Genomic DNA, 24842 nt, shown 5'->3' on the forward strand with positions numbered 1-24842 from the left:
TGGCTCTTCAGTGGTCGTTCACACTTAGGGGGCCTTATGAGCTCATCAAGTTTTGATTGCTGTGTTAATATCCTTGGAACGACTCATGATATTTTAAAATGGGTTTTCACACTTTTACAGCACAACACCGAAATTTAGCTGTTTACTGCCTTTTCTAAATTTAAACAAAGTACAGCATATATTCTCAAATAGTATTTACAAGAATGAAAATGAGATGAACGCAAAATCTTTAAGTGGAACAGTACCTACTACTGTCTGAAGTGGGAGTTGAAAAAGACACAAAGAGGAACAACAATTGATGAACAAACACCAACAAGACTGCCCCAAAGAGATGCACTTATTCTTTGAGAGATTAATGAATGCTTCTCCTTGTAGAAATCTAGAGTAGGATATGGACATAAAGAACAATAAACCAAGGCCACGAAGTCAGTCAGCAAAAAATTACCCCAACTTGATAGCACTTTCTAATCAAGATGGAAGGATAATGCTAAAGTTGGAGCAAATATCAGCTTGTTCTCATTTAAGCATGCATTTTATTGCAAGTAGGTTGTTGGAGCTCGTGTGAAAGAAATACCGCAGGAAAGATGTGGGGTCTTGCCTGCAGTTCACTACACAATTAAAACTACCCCAAATAGAAGCACTTATGAATATTTTACCAATCAATGCTGCCATTTGAAGTAATCTTACTGTGTTTTATCCTCTGATTGAATGAGCATTGCTCGAATAATTCAGCATAGAGTTCCCGAAAGGTCTTCTCTTAGCAGCATAGGTCACTTAAAACTACCCCAACAAATAGCACTTACTGAATACAACAGACAAGTCAGTGCAATTGCAAGGGTACTGATAGTAACATTATTTTCAGCTAAAAACAATTGAAATCTCTAGCAGTAATGGACATCACTTACAGACAGAGACAGGAGTAATGTGTTGCATGCTGAAAGATCTAGCTGGTCTGAGGCTAGCTGTTTAACAACAGCCATTTAAGTATGTCCGTGTGCCACTGGCTCTTCAGTGGTCGTTCACACTTAGGGGGCCTTATGAGCTCATCAAGTTTTGATTGCTGTGTTAATATCCTTGGAACGACTCATCATATTTTAAAATGGGTTTTCACACTTTTACAGCACAACACGGATATTTAGCTGTTTACTGCCTTTTCTAAATTTAAACAAAGTACAGCATATATTCTCAAATAGTATTTACAAGAATGAAAATGAGATGAACGCAAAATCTTTAAGTGGAACAGTACCTACTACTGTCTGAAGTGGGAGTTGAAAAAAGACACAAAGAGGAACAACAATTGATGAACAAACACCAACAAGACTGCCCCAAAGAGATGCACTTATTCTTTGAGAGATTATTGAATGCTTCTCTTTGTAGAAATCTAGAGTAGGATATGGACATAAAGAACAATAAACCAAGGCCACGAAGTCAGTCAGCAAAAAACTACCCCAACTAGATATCACTTTCTAATCAAGATGGAAGGATAATGCTAAAGTTGGAGCAAATATCAGCTTGTTCTCATTTAAGCATGCATTTAATTGCAAGTAGGTTGTTGGAGCTCGTGTGAAAGAAATACCAAAGGAAAGATGTGGGGTCTTTCCTGCAGTTCACTACACAATTAAAACTACCCCAAAGAGAAGCACTTTTGAATATTTGACCAATCAATGCTGCCATTTGAAGTAATATTACTGTGTTGTATCCTCTGCTTGAATGAGCATTGCTCAAGGAAGTCAGCATGGAGTTCCTCAAGTCTTCTCTTTTGCAGCATATGTCACTTAAAACTACCCCAACAAATAGCACTTACTGAATACAACACAAGTCAATGCCATTGCAAAGGTACTGATAGTAACAGCTTTGTGGGCTAAAAACGAATGAAACCTTTAGCAGCAATGGACTTCACTTACAGACAGAGACAGGAGAAATGTGTTGCTTTCTGGTAGACCTAGGTGGTCTGAGGCTAGCTGTTTAACAACAGCCATTTAAGTATGTCCGTGGTCGTTCACACTTATGGGTCCTTCTGAGCTCATCAAGTTTTGATTGCTGTGTTAATATCCTTGGAACGACTCATGATATTTTAAAATGGGTTTTCACACTTTTACAGCACAACACGGAAATTTAGCTGTTTACTGCCTTTTCTAAATTTAAACAAAGTACAGCATATATTCTCAAATAGTATTTACAAGAATGAAAATGAGATGAACGCAAAATCTTTAAGTGGAACAGTACCTACTACTGTCTGAAGTGGGAGTTGAAAAAAGACACAAAGAGGAACAACAATTGATGAACAAACACCAACAAGACTGCCCCAAAGAGATGCACTTATTCTTTGAGAGATTAATGAATGCTTCTCCTTGTAGAAATCTAGAGTAGGATATGGACATAAAGAACAATAAACCAAGGCCACGAAGTCAGTCAGCAAAAAATTACCCCAACTTGATAGCACTTTCTAATCAAGATGGAAGGATAATGCTAAAGATGGAGCAAATATCAGCTTGTTCTCATTTAAGCATGCATTTTATTGCAAGTAGGTTGTTGGAGCTCGTGTGAAAGAAATACCGCAGGAAAGATGTGGGGTCTTGCCTGCAGTTCACTACACAATTAAAACTACCCCAAATAGAAGCACTTATGAATATTTTACCAATCAATGCTGCCATTTGAAGTAATCTTACTGTGTTTTATCCTCTGATTGAATGAGCATTGCTCGAATAATTCAGCATAGAGTTCCCGAAAGGTCTTCTCTTAGCAGCATAGGTCACTTAAAACTACCCCAACAAATAGCACTTACTGAATACAACAGACAAGTCAGTGCAATTGCAAGGGTACTGATAGTAACATTATTTTCAGCTAAAAACAATTGAAATCTCTAGCAGTAATGGACATCACTTACAGACAGAGACAGGAGTAATGTGTTGCATGCTGAAAGATCTAGCTGGTCTGAGGCTAGCTGTTTAACAACAGCCATTTAAGTATGTCCGTGTGCCACTGGCTCTTCAGTGGTCGTTCACACTTAGGGGGCCTTATGAGCTCATCAAGTTTTGATTGCTGTGTTAATATCCTTGGAACGACTCATCATATTTTAAAATGGGTTTTCACACTTTTACAGCACAACACGGAAATTTAGCTGTTTACTGCCTTTTCTAAATTTAAACAAAGTACAGCATATATTCTCAAATAGTATTTACAAGAATGAAAATGAGATGAACGCAAAATCTTTAAGTGGAACAGTACCTACTACTGTCTGAAGTGGGAGTTGAAAAAAGACACAAAGAGGAACAACAATTGACGAACAAACACCAACAAGACTGTCCCAAAGAGATGCACTTATTCTTTGAGAGATTAATGAATGCTTCTCTTTGTAGAAATCCAGAGTAGGATATGGACATAAAGAACAATAAACCAAGGCCACGAAGTCAGTCAGCAAAAAATTACCCCTACTTGATAGCACTTTCTAATCAAGATGGAAGGATAATGCTAAAGTTGGAGCAAATATCAGCTTGTTCTCATTTAAGCATGCATTTTATTGCAAGTAGGTTGTTGGAGCTCGTGTGAAAGAAATACCACAGGAAAGATGTGGGGTCTTGCCTGCAGTTCACTACACAATTAAAACTACCCCAAAGAGAAGCACTTATGAATATTTGAACAATCAATGCTGCCATTTGAAGTAATATTACTGTGTTGTATCCTCTGCTTGAATGAGCATTGCTCAAGGAAGTCAGCATGGAGTTCCTGAAGTCTTCTCTTTTGCAGCATATGTCACTTAAAACTACCCCAACAAATAGCACTTACTGAATACAACACAAGTCAATGCCATTGCAAAGGTACTGATAGTAACAGCTTTGTGGGCTAAAAACGAATGAAATCTTTAGCAGCAATGGACTTCACTTACAGACAGAGACAGGAGAAATGTGTTGCTTTCTGGTAGATCTAGCTGGTCTGAGGCTAGCTGTTTAACAACAGCCATTTAAGTATGTCCGTGTGCCCCTGGCTCTTCAGTGGTCGTTCACACTTATGGGTCCTTCTGAGCTCATCAAGTTTTGATTGCTGTGTTAATATCCTTGGAACGACTCATGATAATTTAAAATGGGTTTTCACACTTTTACAGCACAACACGGAAATTTAGCTGTTTACTGCCTTTTCTAAATTTAAACAAAGTACAGCATATATTCTCAAATAGTATTTACAAGAATGAAAATGAGATGAACGCAAAATCTTTAAGTGGAACAGTACCTACTACTGTCTGAAGTGGGAGTTGAAAAAAGACACAAAGAGGAACAACAATTGATGAACAAACACCAACAAGACTGCCCCAAAGAGATGCACTTATTCTTTGAGAGATTAATGAATGCTTCTCTTTGTAGAAATCTACAGTAGGATATGGACATAAAGAACAATAAACCAAGGCCACGAAGTCAGTCAGCAAAAAATTACTCCAACTTGATAGCACTTTCTAATCAAGATGGAAGGATAATGCTAAAGTTGGAGCAAATATCAGCTTGTTCTCATTTAAGCATGCATTTTATTGCAAGTAGGTTGTTGGAGCTCGTGTGAAAGAAATACCACAGGAAAGATGTGGGGTCTTGCCTGCAGTTCACTACACAATTAAAACTACCCCAAATAGAAGCACTTATGAATATTTGACCAATCAATGCTGCCATTTGAAGTAATCTTACTGTGTTTTATCCTCTGATTGAATGAGCATTGCTCGAATAATTCAGCATAGAGTTCCCGAAAGGTCTTCTCTTAGCAGCATAGGTCCCTTAAAACTACCCCAACAAATAGCACTTACTGAATACAACAGACAAGTCAGTGCAATTGCAAGGGTACTGATAGTAAAATTAGTTTCAGCTAAAAACAATTGAAATCTCTAGCAGTAATGGACATCACTTACAGACAAAGACAGGAGTAATGTGTTGCATGCTGAAAGATCTAGCTGGTCTGAGGCTAGCTGTTTAACAACAGCCATTTAAATATGTCCGTGTGCCCCTGGCTCTTCAGTGGTTGTTCACAGTTTTGGGTCCTTCTGAGCTCATCAAGTTTTGATTGCTGTGTTAATATCCTTGGAACGACTCATCATATTTCAAAATGGGTTTTCACACTTTTACAACACAACACGAAAATTAGCTGTTTACTGCCTTTTCTAAATTTAAACAAAGTACAGCATATATTCTCAAATAGTATTTACAAGAATGAAAATGAGAGGGATGCAAAATCTTTAAGTGGAACAGTTCCTACTACTGTCTGAAGTGGGAGTTGAAAAAAGACACAAAGAGGAACAACAATTGATGAACAAACACCAACAAGACTGCCCCAAAGAGATGCACTTATTCTTTGAGAGATTAATGAATGCTTCTCTTTGTAGAAATCCAGAGTAGGATATGGACATAAAGAACAATAAACCAAGGCCACGAAGTCAGTCAGCAAAAAAATTCCCCAACTTGATAGCACTTTCTTATCAAGATGGAAGGATAATGCTAAAGTTGGAGCAAATATCAGCTTGTTCTCATTTAAGCATGCATTTTATTGCAAGTAGGTTGTTGGAGCTCGTGTGAAAGAAATACCACAGGAAAGATGTGGGGTCTTGCCTGCAGTTCACTACACAATTAAAACTACCCCAAAGAGAAGCACTTATGAATATTTGACCAATCAATGCTGCCATTTGAAGTAATCTTACTGTGTTTTATCCTTTGATTGAATGAGCATTGCTCGAATAAGTCAGCAGGGAGTTCCCGAAAGGTCTTCTCATTAGCAGCATAGGTCACTTAAAACTACCCCAACAAATAGCACTTACTGAATACAACAGACAAGTCAGTGCCATTGCAAAGGTACTGATAGTTACCGCTGCTTGAATGAGCATTGCTCAAGGAAGTCAGCATGGAGTTCCTGAAGTCTTCTCTTTTGCAGCATAGGTCACTTAAAACTACCCCAACAAATAGCACTTACTGAATACAACACAAGTCAGTGCCATTGCAAAGGTACTGATAGTAACAGCTTTGGGGGCTAAAAACGAATGAAATCTTTAGCAGCAATGGACTTCACTTACAGACAGAGACAGGAGAAATGTGTTGCTTTCTGGTAGATTTAGGTGGTCTGAGGCCAGCTGTTTAACAACAGCCATTTAAGTATGTCCGTGTGCCCCTGGCTCTTCAGTGGTCGTTCACACTTTTGGGCCCCTCTTAGCTCATCAAGTTTTGATTGCTGTGTTAATATCCTTGGAATGACTCATCATATTTTAAAATGGGTTTTCACACTTTTACAGCACAACACGGAAATTTAGCTGTTTACTGCCTTTTCTAAATTTAAACAAAGTACAGCATATATTCTCAAATAGTATTTACAAGAATGAAAATGAGATGAACGCAAAATCTTTAAGTGGAACAGTACCTACTACTGTCTGAAGTGGGAGTTGAAAAAAGACACAAAGAGGAACAACAATTGACGAACAAACACCAACAAGACTGCCCCAAAGAGATGCACTTATTCTTTGAGAGATTAATGAATGCTTCTCTTTGTAGAAATCCAGAGTAGGATATGGACATAAAGAACAATAAACCAAGGCCACGAAGTCAGTCAGCAAAAAATTACCCCAACTTGATAGCACTTTCTTATCAAGATGGAAGGATAATGCTAAAGTTGGAGCAAATATCAGCTTGTTCTCATTTAAGCATGCATTTTATTGCAAGTAGGGTGTTGGAGCTCGTGTGAAAGAAATACCACAGGAAAGATGTGGGGTCTTGCCTGCAGTTCACTACAAAGTTAAACTACCCCAATGAGAAGCACTTATGAATATTTGACCAATCAATGCTGCCATTTGAAGTAATCTTACTGTGTTTTATATTCTGATTGAATGAGCATTGCTCGAATAAGTCAGCATGGAGTTCCCGAAAGGTCTTCTCATTAGCAGCATAGGTCACTTAAAACTACCCCAACAAATAGCACTTACTGAATACAACAGACAAGTCAGTGCAATTGCAAGGGTACTGATAGTAACATTATTTTCAGCTAAAAACAATTGAAATCTCTAGCAGTAATGGACATCACTGACAGACAGAGACAGGAGTAATGTGTTGCATGTTGAAAGATCTAGCTGGTCTGAGGCTAGCTGTTTAACCTTTGTGTGGTGTTCGTATTTTTGTTACTTAGACGATGTTTGTGGGTCTGGTGGACCCAGAGCATTATTAGTATCTTAAACCAATGCATTCATACAAATTTATGTAATATTGTTTACAGATGTTAACTTTAGCCTTATTGCAAGTAATATAGACAGAATTTATGGTTAATATTGGTCATTTACCACTGGTAGAGGACTATTTATAAACTAAAGTGCCATTCGTTTTTCTGGTAATATGAAATAAAAGAAGAAAATTCTATTCTGATCCAGATATTGGGGGAAAAATCATATTTATCTTAAATAAGTATAAATGAAACAAAGTTTGTCATCACTGTTGATGTTTAATTATTTGAACTTTTTGAAATTGTACACATTTGTGTCAGTCTACACAGCACAGGCCCCAAACTGAACAGATGCCGTATCATAAGACATCATCCACACTAAACACATAACCTGTTCATGCCAGCCAACACAACACATAAGAAGCAAATTTTTAATGTGTAGCTGTGTTGTGTATGCATTTCTTGCATTTTATACACATATACTGTGTCCATCTGGTCCACACACATTGAAGTACAATGTGTTGCTATTGGCCACAACTTAGAATGATGAAAATACGTGGATAATATTTTACTTTCTCTATTATTCACTCTATCTCTCTCTCTCACACACACACATCTTTGTAGGACATTTGGTCCCCACAACGTGATAAATAGCAGGTACACACACCATAGGTTTTGTGGTAAACCCATGGTTTTACAAATGGTAATCAATATACCAAATAACCATGATTACTACTCTTTTACTACAATAAAACTATGGATTTTTTATAATGGTAAAATGTAGAAAGGTTCCTGTTAGACAGAAGGTAAAGTGTTTGGGACAGTAGGTACAGACAAATGTTCATGCACGGCATATAACATGTTGTATCCTTGCGGCGTTACAGCAGAAGCAGAAGGAGAAAACTCTGACATGCATCCATCAAATATGTACAGACATGTATACAAACACACTCATGCACTCACAGGAGTCCCAGGTAGGAGAAAAACAGAGTGAAGTTACATAGCACATTCAATTTTTACACTTTTATTAACCCCGGGTCCAGTGGACCCGAACACCACATATGTAATATAAATGTGTAGGGGGGGTGTACAGTGTACATTAATTATAAAGTTGTTTATTTTTATGTTCTTCATAGAAAATGAGCCAAGGCCAATGAATCTGAGGTTGAAACAACAATTAATTGCATAATTTTTCTTTCAGTAAACATTCAAAACGGGTCCCACAGACCCGAACACCACACAAGGGTTAACAACAGCCATTTAAGTATGTCCGTGTGCCCCTGGCTCTTCAGTGGTCGTTCACACTTAGGGGGCCTTATGAGCTCATCAAGTTTTGATTGCTGTGTTAATATCCTTGGAACGACTCATCATATTTTAAAATGGGTTTTCACACTTTTACAGCACGACACGGAAATTTAGCTGTTTACTGCCTTTTCTAAATTTAAACAAAGTACAGCATATATTCTCAAATAGTATTTACTAGAATGAAAATGAGAGGGATGCAAAATCTTTAAGTGGAACAGTACCTACTACTGTCTGAAGTGGGAATTGAAAAAAGACACAAAGAGGAACAACAATTGATGAACAAACACCAACAAGACTGCCCCAAAGAGATGCACTTATTCTTTGAGAGATTAATGAATGCTTCTCTTTGTAGAAATCCAGAGTAGGATATGGACATAAAGAACAATAAACCAAGGCCACGAAGTCACTCAGCAAAAAATTACCCCAACTTGATAGCACTTTCTTATCAAGATGAAAGGATAATGCTAAAGTTGGAGCAAATATCAGCTTGTTCTCATTTAAGCATGCATTTTATTGCAAGTAGGGTGTTGGAGCTCGTGTGAAAGAAATACCACAGGAAAGATGTGGGGTCTTGCCTGCAGTTCACTACACAATTAAAACTACCCCAAAGAGAAGCACTTATGAATATTTGACCAATCAATGCTGCCATTTGAAGTAATCTTACTGTGTTTTATCCTCTGATTGAATGAGCATTGCTCGAATAAGTCAGCAGGGAGTTCCCGAAAGGCCTTCTCATTAGCAGCATAGGTCACTTAAAACTACCCCAACAAATAGCACTTACTGAATACAACAGACAAGTCAGTGCCATTGCAAAGGTACTGATAGTTACCGCTGCTTGAATGAGCATTGCTCAAGGAAGTCAGCATGGAGTTCCTGAAGTCTTCTCTTTTGCAGCATAGGTCACTTAAAACTACCCCAACAAATAGCACTTACTGAATACAACAGAAGTCAGTGCCATTGCAAAGGTACTGATAGTAACAGCTTTGGGGGCTAAAAACGAATGAAATCTTTAGCAGCAATGGACTTCACTTACAGACAGAGACAGGAGAAATGTGTTGCTTTCTGGTAGATCTAGGTGGTCTGAGGCTAGCTGCTTAACAACAGCCATTTAAGTTTGTCCGTGTGCCCCTGGCTCTTCAGTGGTCGTTCACACTTTTGGGTCCTTCTGAGCTCATCAAGTTTTGATTGCTGTGTTAATATCCTTGGAATGACTCATCATATTTTAAAATGGGTTTTCACACTTTTACAGCACAACACGGAAATTTAGCTGTTTACTGCCTTTTCTCAATTTAAACAAAGTACAGCATATATTCTCAAATAGTATTTACAAAAATGAAAATGAGATGAACGCAAAATCTTTAAGTGGAACAGTACCTACTACTGTCTGAAGTGGGAGTTGAAAAAAGACACAAAGAGGAACAACAATTGACGAACAAACACCAACAAGACTGACCCAAAGAGATGCACTTATTCTTTGAGAGATTAATGAATGCTTCTCTTTGTAGAAATCCAGAGTAGGATATGGACATAAAGAACAATAAACCAAGGCCACAAAGTCAGTCAGCAAAAAATTACCCCAACTTGATAGCACTTTCTTATCAAGATGGAAGGATAATGCTAAAGTTGGAGCAAATATCAGCTTGTTCTCATTTAAGCATGCATTTTTTTGCAAGTAGGGTGTTGGAGCTCGTGTGAAAGAAATACCACAGGAAAGATGTGGGGTCTTGCCTGCAGTTCACTACACAATTAAAACTACCCCAAAGAGAAGCACTTATGAATATTTGACCAATCAATGCTGCCATTTGAAGTAATCTTACTGTGTTTTATATTCTGATTGAATGAGCATTGCTCGAATAAGTCAGCATGGAGTTCCCGAAAGGTCTTCTCATTAGCAGCATAGGTCACTTAAAACTACCCCAACAAATAGCACTTACTGAATACAACAGACCAGTCAGTGCAATTGCAAGGGTACTGATAGTAACATTATTTTCAGCTAAAAACAATTGAAATCTCTAGCAGTAAGCATTCACCGATGTCATGGCGTTGCCACATTAGTCTTGAAGTGTCTCTCGAATCCAGTCAGCATTTGCTTACGGCCACACCACCTTGAGCACGCCCGCTCTCGTCTGATCTCGGAAGCCAAACAGGGTCGGGCCTGGTTAGTACTTGGATGGGAGACCGCCTGGGAATACCAGGTGCTGTAAGCATTTAATTAATTAAATATTTATTTATGTCATTTTTTCCCATGAATGCGTCCTTTCTGTAAGCGTTCTCCCATGGCATGGCGTTGCCACATTAGTTTTGAAGTGTCTCTCCAATCGACTCCGCACTCGCTTACGGCCACACCACCCTGAGCACGCCCGCTAGTTGGTACGTTCTAGGAAGTGTTTGGCTGCAGTAGGTGAGGAAGGCTCACCAATCGTTCAGATTTATTTTGATTTTGTTTGTTTAAATCAGTGTTTATTTTGAATAGTTAATTTTTATTTTTGTTTGTTTAAATCCCTCCTGGCAGCATACGCTGTTCGGGGGAGTTTAAGTTTGCCACATATGCTTTTTGTTTTGTTTGGTGAAAATGGACGGACACATGGAATCAACCTCGGAAATGGCAGGAGAGACACGAATGGCAAATGAAAATGGAACGGATGAACAACAACGAGATGGCAATGAAAGAGACAAAGAACAAAGAAGGTACAATTCACGAAAGGAATACTTAATAGAAGCTACGATTACAGTGGATACTACAAATGTGAATGCAAGAGCGGAGGACATTATTACGGCAGTATCGGAGAAAATTGGAAAAGGGAAAATCCTGGCGGTAAGACCCAAACAAAACAATGAATATGAGCTGACTCTAGAAAATGTGGATGATGTTGAATTGCTAGAATATGGAATAAGGATAAAAGAAGTGGAATGCGAAGTAAAGAGACTCCAAAACAGAGACTATGTCGTCTCGTTTATGCACCTGCCCGCTTACATAGACGATCACGATATTATAAATAAACTTGAAGGGTGGGGAGTTACCCCTTTGTCTAAATTAAAAAGACGTTTGTATCCGGGCACGACCATTGAAGATGGCACACGGTTCATTAAATCTCGCTTCCCTAAAGAAGTTGCATCTCTCCCGTATAGCACAAAGTTTGAAACAGCTGAAGGCCTGCAGTTCTTCAGGGTGATGCACAGCCATCAGGTTAAACTCTGTCGGCTGTGCATGTGCCCAGACCACATCATGAAAGACTGCCCTATGTTTAAGTGCTACAAATGCGAGGAGAGAGGACATTTTGCAAGAGAGTGCAAGGCGGTTAAGTGCCCGGACTGAGACAATTTTTTAAACTTGTGTGAATGCTGGTTTGGCAACGATGAGACTCATGTGGGCGGGAAGGTGCATGAACGAGACAACGTGGTAGAAAAAAAACAGAACGACACGAGAGAGGCGAAAGACGGCGGACCTGTAATTGACGTTGACAATGGCGAACAAACGGAAAAACAAGAGAAAGTACAACAGGACATAGATAATAAAACACAGAGCAATACAGATGAAATGGCAGAGGAAGAAATGAATGAATTAGCTAAAAGACAAAGTAAAGTACAAAATGAGGATTCTAAAGAACAGACGGAACAAACTGAACAACTTAAACAGGAGGAAGGAACATGTACGCCACTTGACACTTCTGACACCCTGGAAGATGAGATGGATCAAGATGAAATGGATCAAGATGAGGATTTTAACAAGGATGTCAACACAATGTCTGAAGGAAAACCGAAAGTGGAGAGAAGACGACGAAAAATTAAGGTAAAGCCATGTTTGGAAGGAATAAGGAAAAAAACAACTAACAAAGACTTACTAAAAGATAAATATGTACTGCTAAAAGACTTGGATGGTATGAGCTAAAGAAATGGACTCAATGAGTGTTTTATTTATTTCTTTTTTATGGTTTTAAGTTTGGTAACTTTTAATGCCAGAGGACTTTCGGACTTTAACAAATTTGAAAAAGTGAAAGAAATGTTCAAGAATGAAGACGTGATTGTATTGCAAGAAACAAATTTGAAAGAAAAACACATATGTGAAGTAAGGAAAAGATGGAACGGTGAGATTTTATACAATAATGATGATACAAGGTTTGGCAGAGGAGTGGCTTTTTTAATAAGAGAAAATGTGAAAACTGTATGCAAGGTCATCTATAAAGATGATATTGGGAAATGTTTAGCAGTAGAAATGGAATATGAAGGCAAAAAACTGGTGGTGATAAATGTACATGCACCTACGGAGGAAAAGGAAAAGAGAGATTATTTTAATGATTTAAGGTCACTTTTAACTAACCAACAGAATGTCTTGTTAATGGGGGATTTTAATACTGTGTTAAGTAAATTAGATATGGCAGATGGAATGGTTTTTAGAAATGATATGGGAAGGAGAGAGTTAAAATCAATAATGGAAAGCAATAACTTGGTGGATCTTTGGAGAGAAAGGAATGAAAGAAGGCAATACTCAAGAAGACAAAGGGTGGGGAATTTCATGTGTCAAACAAGAATCGATTTTATTTTGTGTAAGAGGAATTTAGAGGTTTTTATTGATAATGTGAGATACGATGAAACAAGTTTAAGTGATCACAAGCCTTTATATATGCAGATTGACTGGAGTACGTTAAAGAGAGGTCCAGGCGTGTGGGTTTTCAATGCTGAGGTTTTAAAAAGTGAAGGGTATGTTTTAGATATAAAGACGCTAATTGAAAAAGAAAAAGGAAATGCAATGTATATGGAAGATAAAAGATTGTGGTGGGAAAATGTAAAATATTTAGTTAAAATTCATACAATAAAATTGTGCAGATTAATTGAGAAATGTAAGAAATACAATGGACAGGAAATAAGAGAGAATTTAGAAAAAAAGATAAATCAGGGTAATAAAGACATGTTAAAGATAAAAGAATTGGAAAATAAACTTAAAGAAATGGAAGAAAAGAAATATGAAGGTGCAAGATTAAGGAGTAAAGCTCAGTTTCTTGTTGAAGGTGAAAAATGTACAAAATTTTTCTTTGATCTAGAAAGAAGAAAAGGGAAGGCTGAAATTATAAAAGTAGTTAAAAAGGAGAATGGAGAAGAAGTAAAGAGTAATGAAGGAATTTTAAAAGAAATGAAAAGGTATTATGAAAAATTGTTTGCAACTGAGGGAGTGCAGGATGAAAAAGAAGAAATGTTAGAGCAGATAACAACTAAAATAGACAAGGAAGATATGAAGGATTGTGACAAAAAGATAAGTGAAGAGGAAATTGAAAAAGCGATAAATGAATTAAACAAAAACAAAAGTCCTGGAATTGATGGGTTGGGGAGTGAGTTTTATATTGTTTTCAGGGATATGTTAACCAGTATTTTAACAGGGATATGTTAACCAGTATTTTAAAGGAAGTGTACGATGAGATCTTTCATAAAGGGCAGATGAATCTAAGAATGGGTATGGGTTTGATGAAAACAATATATAAGAAAAAAGGAGAAAAAACTGAACTAAAGAATTATAGGCCGCTTACGATGTTAAAAACCGATCTGAAAATTTTATCAAAAATCTTAGCAAACAGACTGAAAGAAGTGATGCCGAGAATAATAAAGACAAATCAAGCGTATGGGGTCAAAGGGAAAGACATAGCTGATACGACCCTAAGCATTAAAGATACAATTGGATACATGAAGGAGAGAAAATTGGAGGGATATGTTATAAGTTTAGATTTTGAAAAGGCTTTCGACAGGGTGGAACATGAATTTTTATTTGGGATTTTAAACCGTTTTGGATTTGGAGAAAATTTTATAAAGTGGGTGAAAATTTTATATAATGGACCGGTAACTAGAATTAAATGTAATGGGTTTTTAACGGAATGTTTTAAACTAACAAGATCCATAAGACAAGGGTGTCCCATGTCAGCACTATTATATTCTTTAGTCGCGGAACCCTTGGGGTTGGCAATGAGGAAAGAAAAAGGAATAAAAGGTATTCACATAGAAGGGAACGTGGAAGGAGAAGCAATATTTCAGTATGCGGATGACACTACGCTTATTTTGAAAGACAGGGAGGGAGTTGAATGTGCAATGAAAATTGTACAACAATTTTGTAAAGCATCAGGAGGAAAAATTAACGAGGATAAAACTGTGTATATGAGATGTGGGACAGGGTACCCCCAGGATTGTCAAACCTAAATTCAAGGCTTTTTAAGACCTTTTTAATACCACTTCAAATGAAATTTAATACCTACATCGCACCCATTCGGGTAGAATAAATAATTTTAAATAACGTATACCTCAAATAATTACTATTTACAAGTGTTTGAACATTCATGACAACATGCCTCAAAGGCTGAGTCCAAGGCTTAAACGTCCTAACCCTTATCTTTACCCAACAATCAAAACCAACAATCAAATAGATTTAAATTTACATTTATAAATTTATTGTAAATTTGAAAATCCCCAAATCAGGGATGGACAATGGAGGGCCAGGGGCCACATGCAGCCCTCCTCTTTATCTTGTGCAGCCCGCCACGTTTTAATATGACCATTATGTCGGAGAAGGTAATTTATGTTAAAACAATAGCCTTGTTTGATGCATGAAATAAGCTGCAAACCAAACAATAACACAAATTTTAATGTATTCATTTTTTGCTGTTTAATATAGTTAAGATAATAACAACATCTAATATCAGTAATGCTCTGAACCAGAACAATACTGACAAACAAAATAAACCATATTATGAAAAACAAAAACCCCTCAAACACAACAACAAATTAAAATGTAATGCTGTTTTGACCCTAAAAAGACAAGAGATCTGTTCACTGCACCAAACAAAAAACTGGACACAAGCTCACATATAGATATATTTCCGTTAATATTTTCTGTTAATCTTTAAACAGGACCATATTAAAGTTTTCTAATGCTAACTTAGTGTGACAATGTAAATATGTAGCCTATAGTATATATTGCAAGATGATATTATCTAATTAAACAAAATATATAATAGCTTTCAAATCTGCGTTATTGTTTGCAGCTTATTATTGCATGGATCACACAAGACTATTGTTTAACATATAAATGACCTTCTCCGACATAATGATCATATTAAAACGTGTCTTCTCTACCTAGATTTACTAGAGACGGATTGTGGAACAGAAGATTGTTTAAATCTGATTAAATCAAACAACCGATCACAGGTGCTTGGACACCCGTCATTGTCCCGCCCCCACAGTCCCAAAGTCAACTTGATCGAGCAAGTGCGTGTTGTGCAGCTGCGAGCGCATGAGAAAGTCGAGCGAGCGCTCATCCCAGCCTTTACTTTATCATCCCAGCCTTTTTACTGAACTTTTTACTTTGCTCACTTGACTGTGCGCTTTGAACAGAGGTGCGCTCTCGGGAGGATGTTTTTCTGCGCGCGAATAGTGTTCTGCGCGCTCGCTAAGATGCTTTTCCGAACATGGATAGTGTTCTGCGCTCGTATCTATCGCTCGCGCGTGGTTTTCCTGCACGCGAGTCTTGTGTCTGAATTAACAGCATATAAATCTATTGATCATTTGAAAAATTAAGACCTCCGTGAAAAATTCAAGACTTTGAGGTGACATTCAATACCTTTTAAGGCCTTAATATGGGAAAATGAAATTCAATACTTTTTCAAGACTTTTAAGACTCCGCGGGTACCCTGGTGGGAATGTGCAAGCTTTAACAAGTGATTTTGCTTTTAAAGAAGTGAATGAAATCAAGATTTTAGGAGTTTTAATGGGGGACGATGAAAGGAGAGCTAATGAAACAATGTGGGCAACTATTTTAGAAGATATTGAAAGAAGGCTACATTTTTGGAAATTAAGGACATTATGTCTTAAAGGGAAGGTTTTAATTTCAAATGTTTTAATGATGTCTAAGTTATGGTATGTCTTATATGTGTCATATATGCCTCTGTGGATTGAAAAAAGATTAAAGAGATGTTTTTTAGACTTTATATGGGAAGGGAAACCCCCAAGAATAGCATATGACACTTTGATTGGAGCTGTAGAGAAAGGTGGGATGGGCCTTATAGATGTAGCACAAAGAAAAAATAGCTTAAGAGCTAAAATGGTTAAAAAGTATCTGGATGATGGGAATGTAATGGTATGGAAAAAAACAATGCAATATTTTTTAAACAAATGTGGTAATTTTAATCTGGGAGTAGACATTTTATGGATGAAAACTAAAGCTTGGATGACGGAAAAGGTGCCAGATTTTTACAAGGAAATTATGAGTGCATGGGGGAAAGTTTTAACTTGTGTACAGTACATGCCTAGTGGAAGAGAGTGTATTTTAAACCAACCATTGTTTTTAAACAAGAACATTGTAAACCAAGGTAAAGAAGTGTTTTTTAAGAAGTGGTGGGATGTGGGAATTACAAAAGTGAGAGATGTTTTATACGAGTTTAAGGAGGGATTTTTACATGTGCAGTACATTGTGGACCCTATGGAGGAAGCAAAAGAAGAATATAGTAGACAAGAAATTGTAAATAAGTTTAAGATAATAAAAAGTGCAATTCCTGATGATTGGATCAGGAAAATTGATAATAAAGAACAAGGGAAACAAGAGAAAGATGTGTATGTCATGTTGGGAGACAAAATAAGAGCTTTTAAAGAATGCACTGTGAAAATGTTGTATTGCTTTTTTAGAGATTGTATTTTTAAGAAACCTGTGGTGAATAAATACTGGTTACAGAAATACAAAGACTTGAAAGAAGAACATATTTGGAGCAATATGAGGGGGAATATAATTGAGTCAAAATTGGGGACCTTAGAATATTTAATTAGGCACAAGGCAATTTTTACTGATGTTTTATTGAACAAAATCGGGAGAGAGCAAAATGCAACTTGTAAAGTATGTAAAGAAGAAGATGAGGGTTTTTTACATGTGTTTTTATGTTGTAAGAAATTGGAAAACTTTAATGAAAAATGTATAGGTTTGCTTGAAAGGTTGAGAGGGGAACAAGATAATAAAGGAATCGATTGGAACAAGGTGATAATGCTGGGAGAAAACAAAACATGTGAAAACAGAAAAGCGCTTAACTTGTTTGTCATGCTGATTAAAAGTGCAATATGGGAAAGAAGAATTGTTGCAAAAAAAGAAAATACTGTTATGGATGTTGAAATAGTGTTTAAAAGAAAAGTTGAGATGTACTTAAAGCATTTGTACTGTTATTTTAAGGAGCAAAACAGGTTGGAGGAGTTTTATAATGTTTTTACTAAGGATGTGGGTATAATATTTGAAGATTTTAATTGGAAAATGCCTGACGATTATGGTTGATCTGTATAATATTTTAAATATGTGGAAGAGACTGTTTTAGTGTGGAAAAAATATGTTGAACTTCCAAATGTTTTAAAATATTTTATAATGATGTTTTTTTTCTTCTTTTTGGTGGGATTTAAGATTGTGCCTGCCAAAAGACTTTTAAAGAAGTCTTTCTGTTATAAAAGCACTCTCACTGTGTTATATGTAATGTTAAACAATATATAGAAATTATGTAATTGTGTGAATATGATTGTTATAATAATAAAAAAAAAAAAAAAAGCACGCCCGCTCTCGTCTGATCTCGGAAGCCAAGCAGTGTCGGGCCTGGTTAGTACTTGGATGGGAGACCGCCTGGGAATACCAGGTGTTGTAAGCATTTAATTAATTAATTATTCATGTCATTTTTTCCCATGAATGCATCCTTTCTGTAAGCTTTCACTGATGTCATGGCGTTGCCACATAAGTCTTGAAGTGTCTATCGAATCGAGTCAGCACTCGCTTACGGCCACACCACCCTGAGCACGCCCGCTCTCGTCTGATCTCGGAAGCCAAGCAGGGTCGGGACTGGTTAGTACTTGAATGGGAGACCGCCTGGGAATACCAGGTGTTGTAAGCATTTAATTAATTAATTATATATTTATGTCATTTTTTCCCATGAATGCGTCCTTTCTGTAAGCGTTCACCAATGTCATGGCGTTGCCACATTAGTCTTGAAGTGTCTCTCGAATCGAGTCGGCACTCGCTTACGGCCACACCACCCTGAGCACGCCCGCTCTCGTCTGATCTCGGAAGCCAAGCAGGGTTGGGCCTGGTTAGTACTTGGATGGGAGACCGCCTGGGAATACCAGGTTCTGTAAGCATTTAATTAATTAAATATTTATTTATGTCATTTTTTCCCATGAATGCGTAGTTTCTGTAAGCGTTCACTGATATCATGGCGTTGCCACATAAGTCTTGAAGTGTCTCTCGAATCGAGTCACCACTCGCTTACGGCCACACCACCCTGAGAGCGCTAGAGAGCACACAGGAAGTGAGTTGGCTACAGAGGGGTGAAGAAGGTTCACCCAAAATTTTTGTGTTGTTTTTGTGTTTTATTTGGTTTAAAGATAAGTCTTTTTATTTTATTCTTTGTGGTTTATTTTTTACTTGTCCTCCCAACAGCTTAGCTGTTTGGGAGGCAGCGACACGGTTTTGTTTTTTGAAGAATGGATGGATCAAAGGCAACAGATATGGATATGGCAGGAGGAACACACATGGCACTGGACTGGCTAAGGGAATATGTAAGGCAAATGATACTGGACTGGATAAACAATTACGAGTAAGGAACGGAAAGAACCAAGATGGAAGACAAAAGTTTGTTGAAAGAAAATACCTAAAGGAAGCTACAGTGATTTTAAATGTGAAGAATGTGATGGATTTGAAAGCTGATGACATTTTTATGGCTGTAACAGAAAAATGTGGACATGGCAAAATTTTAGCTCTAAGACCAAGACAAGGGAAAGAATTTGAACTAACAATGGAAAAAGAAGAATTGTGTGATAAACTAATCAATACTAACAATCAAAGGAGTGGACTGTGAAATTAAACGTTTGCAAAATAGAGATTATGTGGTTTCCTTCATGCACCTGCCCGCCTACCTGGAAGATGAAGAAATTTTATTAAAATTAGAGAGATGGGAGTTGATCCCATGAGTAAAATTAAAAGACGATGCTACCCGGGCACTGATATTGAAGATGGAACAAGGTTCCTAAAAGTGAGGTTTCCCAAGGAGGTGGCATCCTTGCCATATAGCACAAAGCTGGAGACCGAAGAAGGGCCACAGTACTTCCGGGTGATGCACAGCCATCAAGTGAAAACTTGTAGGATGTGCATGAGCCCGGATCACCTACTGAAGGATTGCCTAAACTTCTTGTGCTATAAATGTGAGGAAAGGGGACATTTTGCAAGGGATTGCAATGCTGTCAGGTGCCCGGAGTGTCAGGTAGTTTTAAATAAATGTGAATGTTGGATGGAGGGAGAGGAAGGAGGAAGGAAAGAACAGGAGACAGGACAGGTGCATGAAGGAAACAATAAAGATAAGGGACAAACAGATGAAAAACAAGAGGAAGAGGTAAGCCAGCGAAAAGAAATGGAAGACAGAATGAACAACAAAGAGGAGGGGGAAAGAGAAAATGAGAATGCTGAAAATAGTGAACAAGCAATGGAGCAGGACACTCAATGGACAGAAATGGAGACACCGGACAATATTTCTTTGGATGATGAAGAGAGAGATGGACAAGAAATGACAGATCAAAACAAAGACACTGATAGTGAAGAAGGAATAAAGATGGATAACATGGACAAAGATGGCAAGGAGAAAAGACAAATAAGAAGAAGAGCAATGAAGGTAAAACCGAACTTGAAAAGTGCAAGAAAAAAATTTACAACAAGATATGATGTGTTAAGGGCTTTTGAGGGAGAAAGTGGTGAAAATGATGTTTAAGTATTTATTTTTCTTTATTTTAATGGTTTTAAGTTGTGTTGCTTTTAATGCAAGGGGACTAATGGACATGGGGAAATTTGAAAAGTAATAGAAAAATGTACAACCCCAAAACAGAAAAAGTTGGGACACTGTAGAAATTGTGAGTATAAAAGGAATGGAATAATTTACAAATCTCATAACCTTAAATTTTATTCACAATAGAATATAGATAACAAATCAAATGTTGAAAGTGAGACACTTTGAAATGTCATGCCAAATATTGGCTCATTTTGAAATTCATAAGAGCAACACATTCCAAAAAAAGTTGGGACAGGTAGCAATAAGAGGCCAGAAAAGTTAAATCTACATATTAAGAACAGCTGGAGGAGGACCAATGTTTAGGAATAGAAATGTTGTCCCATTCTTGTCTAATACAGACTTCTAGTTGCTCAACTGTCTTAGGTCTTCTTTGTCGCATCTTCCTCTTTATGATGCACCAAATGTTTTCTATGGCTGAAAGATCTGGACTGCAGGCTGGCCATTTCAGTACCCGGACCCTTCTTCTACGCAGCCATGATGTTGTAATTGATGCAGTATGTGGTCTGGCAATGTCATGTTGTAAAAGTCAAGGTCTTCCCTGAAAGAGACGACGTCGGAATGGGAGCATATGTTGCTCTAAAACTTGGATAAACCTTTCAGCATTGATGGTGCCTTTCCAGATGTGTAAGCTGCCCATGCCACACGGACTCATGCAACCCCATACCATCAGAGATGCAGGTTTCTGAACTGAGCGCTAATAACAACTTGGGATGTCCTTGTCCTCTTTAGTCCGGATGAAATGACATCTCAGTTTTCCAAAAATAACTTCAAATTTTGATTCTTTTGACCACAGAACATTTTTTCACTTTGCCAAAGTCCATTTCAAATTATCCTTGCCCAGGGAAAACGCCTTTGCTTCTGGATCATGTTTAGATATGGCTTCTTTTTTGACCTATAGAGTTTTAGCTGGCAACAGCGAATGACACGGTGGATTGTGTTCACTGAAAATGTTTTCTGGAAGTATTCCTGAGCCCATGTTATGATTTCCATTACAGTAGCATTCCTGTATGTGATGCAGTGCCGTCTAAGGGCCCGAAGATCACGGGCATCCAGTATGGTTTTCCGGCCTTGACCCTTACGCACAGAGATTGTTCCAGATTCTTTTAATCTTTGGATGATATTATGCACTGTAGATGATGATAACTTCAATCTCTTTGCAATTTTTCTCTGAGAAACTCAGAAAACTATTTTTCACTGCAGCATTAGGGGAATTGGTGATTCTCTGCCCATCTTGACTTCTGAGAGACACTGACACTCGGAGAGGCTCTTTTTATACCCAATCATGTTGCCAATTGACCTAATAAGTTGCAAATTGGTCCTTCAACTATTCCTTATATGTACATTTAACTTTTCTGGCCTCTTATTGCTACCTGTCCCAACTTTTTTTGAAATGTGTAGCTCTCATGAAATCCAAAATGAGTCAATATTTGGCATGACATTTCAAAATATCGTACTTCCAACATTTGATATGTTATCTATATTCTACTGTGAATAAAATATAAGTTTATGAGATTTGTAAATTATTCCATTCCTTTTTTACTCAAAATTTCTACAGTGTCCCAACTTTTTCTGTTTTGGGGTTGTAAAAGGGAAGATATTATTGCTTTACAAGAAACGAATTGGAAAGAAAATGGGATGATTGAGTATGAAAAGAGATGGGATGGAAATATTTTATATAATAATGGTGATGGAAGGGTGGGAAGAGGTGTGGCTTTTTTATTGAAGGATGATGTGTTTAAAGTGAGTAAAATTGTGTATAAGGATAACATTGGGAAATGTATGGTGATTGATATCAATTATGAAGGAAAAAACTTGATTTTAGTGAATGAACATGCACCTGTGGAGGAGAAGGAAAAGAAAGAGTTTTTTAACATTTTAAGAAATATTGTAAGGAAACATAAAGAGGTAATAATGATGGGGGATTTTAATACTGTGTTCAGTAAACAAGATATGGCAGAAGGAATGGTTTTTAAAAATGATATGGGAAGAAAAGAATTAAAAATTTTAATGGGTGAAAATAATATGATAGATGTGTGGAGGGAAAGAAATGCAAGGAAAAAGGAATTTTCAAGAAGACAAATAGTGGGGCAGTTTGTATGCCAAACCAGAATTGATTTTGTTTTATGTACAAGAAATGTGGAGAATTTTATAGAAAATATGAAGTATGAGGAAACAAGTTTTAGTGATCATAAGTTTTTATTTTTTAAGTTGGACTGGAGTAAAATGCAAAGAGGACCAGGAGTTTGGATTTTAAATACACAAATTTTAAAAGGATGAGCACTATGTGTCAAAGGTTAAGGAAATTATAGAAAAAGAAAAGGAAAATGGAATGTATAAAGAGGATAAGAGGATATGGTGGGAAAATGTTAATTTTTTAATTAAAAAATATTCAATTAAATATTGTAGTTTAATACAACAATGTACAAAATACAAAGAAAAAGAAATGAAATTAAGTTTAGAAATGGAATTAAATAAAGAGAATAAGGACATACAAAAGATTAGGGAAATTGAAGAAAAATTAAAAGAAATAGAAGAAAAGAAATATGAGGGGGCGATGCTAAGAAGTAAAGCAAAATATGTGGTGGAGGGAGAAAAATGTACCAAGTTCTTTTTTGGTCTGTAGAAAAGCAGAGGGAAAGCTGAAACAATAAAAGAAATAAGGGGTTCAAATGGAGGAATTGTAAAAGGAAATGAAAAGATTTTAGGAGAAATTAAGATTTTTTATGAGGATTTATTTAGTGCAAGGAGCGTGGAAGAGGAGAAAATGAACAAACTTTTAAATATGATAAAAACAACAGTAAGTGAGGAAAATAAAAAGGAATGTGACCAAGTGATCAGAGAGGAAGAGATTGAAATAGCAATAAATCAATTGAATAAAAATAAAAGTCCTGGAATAGATGGTTTGGGAACAGAATTTTATGTGTGTTTTAAAGGAGTTTTAACAAAGATTTTAAATGAGGTTTTTAAAGAGATTTTTGAAAAAGGAGAAATAAATGAAAGAACAAGGATGGGTTTAATGAAGCTGATATATAAAAAGAAAGGAGAAAAAGTAGATTTAAAAAACTATAGACCAATCACGATGCTGAATACGGATTTGAAGATTTTAGCGAAAGTTTTAGCCAACAGGTTAAAGGAAATAATGGCAAGTATAATTACAACGAATCAAGCATATGCAGTTAAAGGGAGAGATATTGCAGATATAACGATGAGTATAAGAGACACTATATGGTGCATGAAAGAAAAAAATGAAGAGGGATATATAATCAGTTTGGACTTTGAAAAAGCTTTTGATAGAGTGGAGCATGGGTATTTATTTGGAATTTTAAAGAGTTTTGGTTTTGGAGAAAATTTTATTAAATGGATTAAGATTTTATATAAGGGTGCATTAAAGGTGCAGTGTGTAATTTTTTTGAAGGATCTCTTGACAGAAATGCAATATAATATACATAACTATATTATCAGGGGTGTATAAAGACCTTTCATAATGAACCGTTATGCTTTTATTACCTTAGAACGAGACCTTTTTATCTACATACACCGAGGGTCCCCTTACATGGAAGTCGCCATTTTGTGCCGCCATTTTTCTACAGAAGCCCTTAACGGACAATTTTTTTACTAAGTTGTCTCAGACAATGACATGTTTGTCTAGTGGCGGCTACCGTAGCTTCTCTATGTGTTTCAAAAGCGAGGGGTGAGCAGTGAACTAAGCCGTTGGTTGCAATTTGCAATCTTACCACTAAATGCCGCTAAAATTTACACACTGCACCTTTAACAAAAATAAAATGTAATGGTTTTTTAACAGACTGTTTTAAAATTACAAGATCAATTAGACAGGGTTGTCCGCTCTCAGCATTATTATACTCGCTGGTATCAGAACCTTTAGGACTAGCCATAAGACAAAATAAGAAAATCATAGGCATAGAAATTGAAGGGAATAAAGCAGATGGAAAAGTTTTTCAATATGCTGATGACACAACGTTAATTGTAAAAGGACAAGAAAGTATCAAAGAAGTTATGAAGGTTGTAGGAAAATATTGTAGAGGGTCTGGAAGCAAAATAAATGAGGATAAAACAACATATATGAGATTTGGTAAAGCCAAGGATTTAAAAGATTGCTTTGATTTTAAAGAAGTTGAAAAAATGAGGATTTTAGGTGTTTTAATGGGGAAGAATGAGAAGAAAGTAAGAGAGGAAATGTGGGAACAAATGGTAACAGATATAGAGAGGAGGTTACAATTTTGGAAACTAAGTACTTTAAATTTGAAAGGGAAGGTTTTAATTTTAAATGTTTTAATGGTGTCTAAACTTTGGTATATTTTATATGTATCCGAAATGCCTGTATGGATGGAACAAAGGTTGAAGAAATGTTTTCTTGATTTTATATGGGAGGGGACACCATCGAGGATTGCATACAACACAATTTTAGGGGCGGTGGAAAAGGGCGGTTTAGGATTAATGGATGTGGAACAACGAAAAAATGCTTTGAGAGTGAAAATTATTAAGAAATATTTAAATGAAGATATCAAAACTGGT

The 24842-nt window shown here is 36.7% G+C and overlaps 2 non-coding genes and 1 pseudogene across 2 annotated transcripts; all 3 read left to right on the forward strand.

Moving 5' to 3' along the window:
• Positions 1-10563: 10563 nt before the first annotated feature.
• On the forward strand, positions 10564-10682 carry LOC135750980 (5S ribosomal RNA). The gene has a single exon (XR_010532877.1). It is a non-coding gene; the product is annotated as a 5S ribosomal RNA (ribosomal RNA).
• A 7564-nt stretch (positions 10683-18246) lies between these two features.
• On the forward strand, positions 18247-18365 carry LOC135751137 (5S ribosomal RNA; annotated as a pseudogene).
• Positions 18366-18490: 125 nt separating this feature from the next.
• LOC135750991 (5S ribosomal RNA) lies at positions 18491-18609 on the forward strand. The gene has a single exon (XR_010532887.1). It is a non-coding gene; the product is annotated as a 5S ribosomal RNA (ribosomal RNA).
• The last annotated feature ends 6233 nt before the right edge of the window (positions 18610-24842 follow it).

Source organism: Paramisgurnus dabryanus, chromosome 18 (genome assembly GCF_030506205.2).
Source record: "Paramisgurnus dabryanus chromosome 18, PD_genome_1.1, whole genome shotgun sequence".
NCBI classification, from domain to species: Eukaryota; Metazoa; Chordata; class Actinopteri; order Cypriniformes; family Cobitidae; genus Paramisgurnus; species Paramisgurnus dabryanus.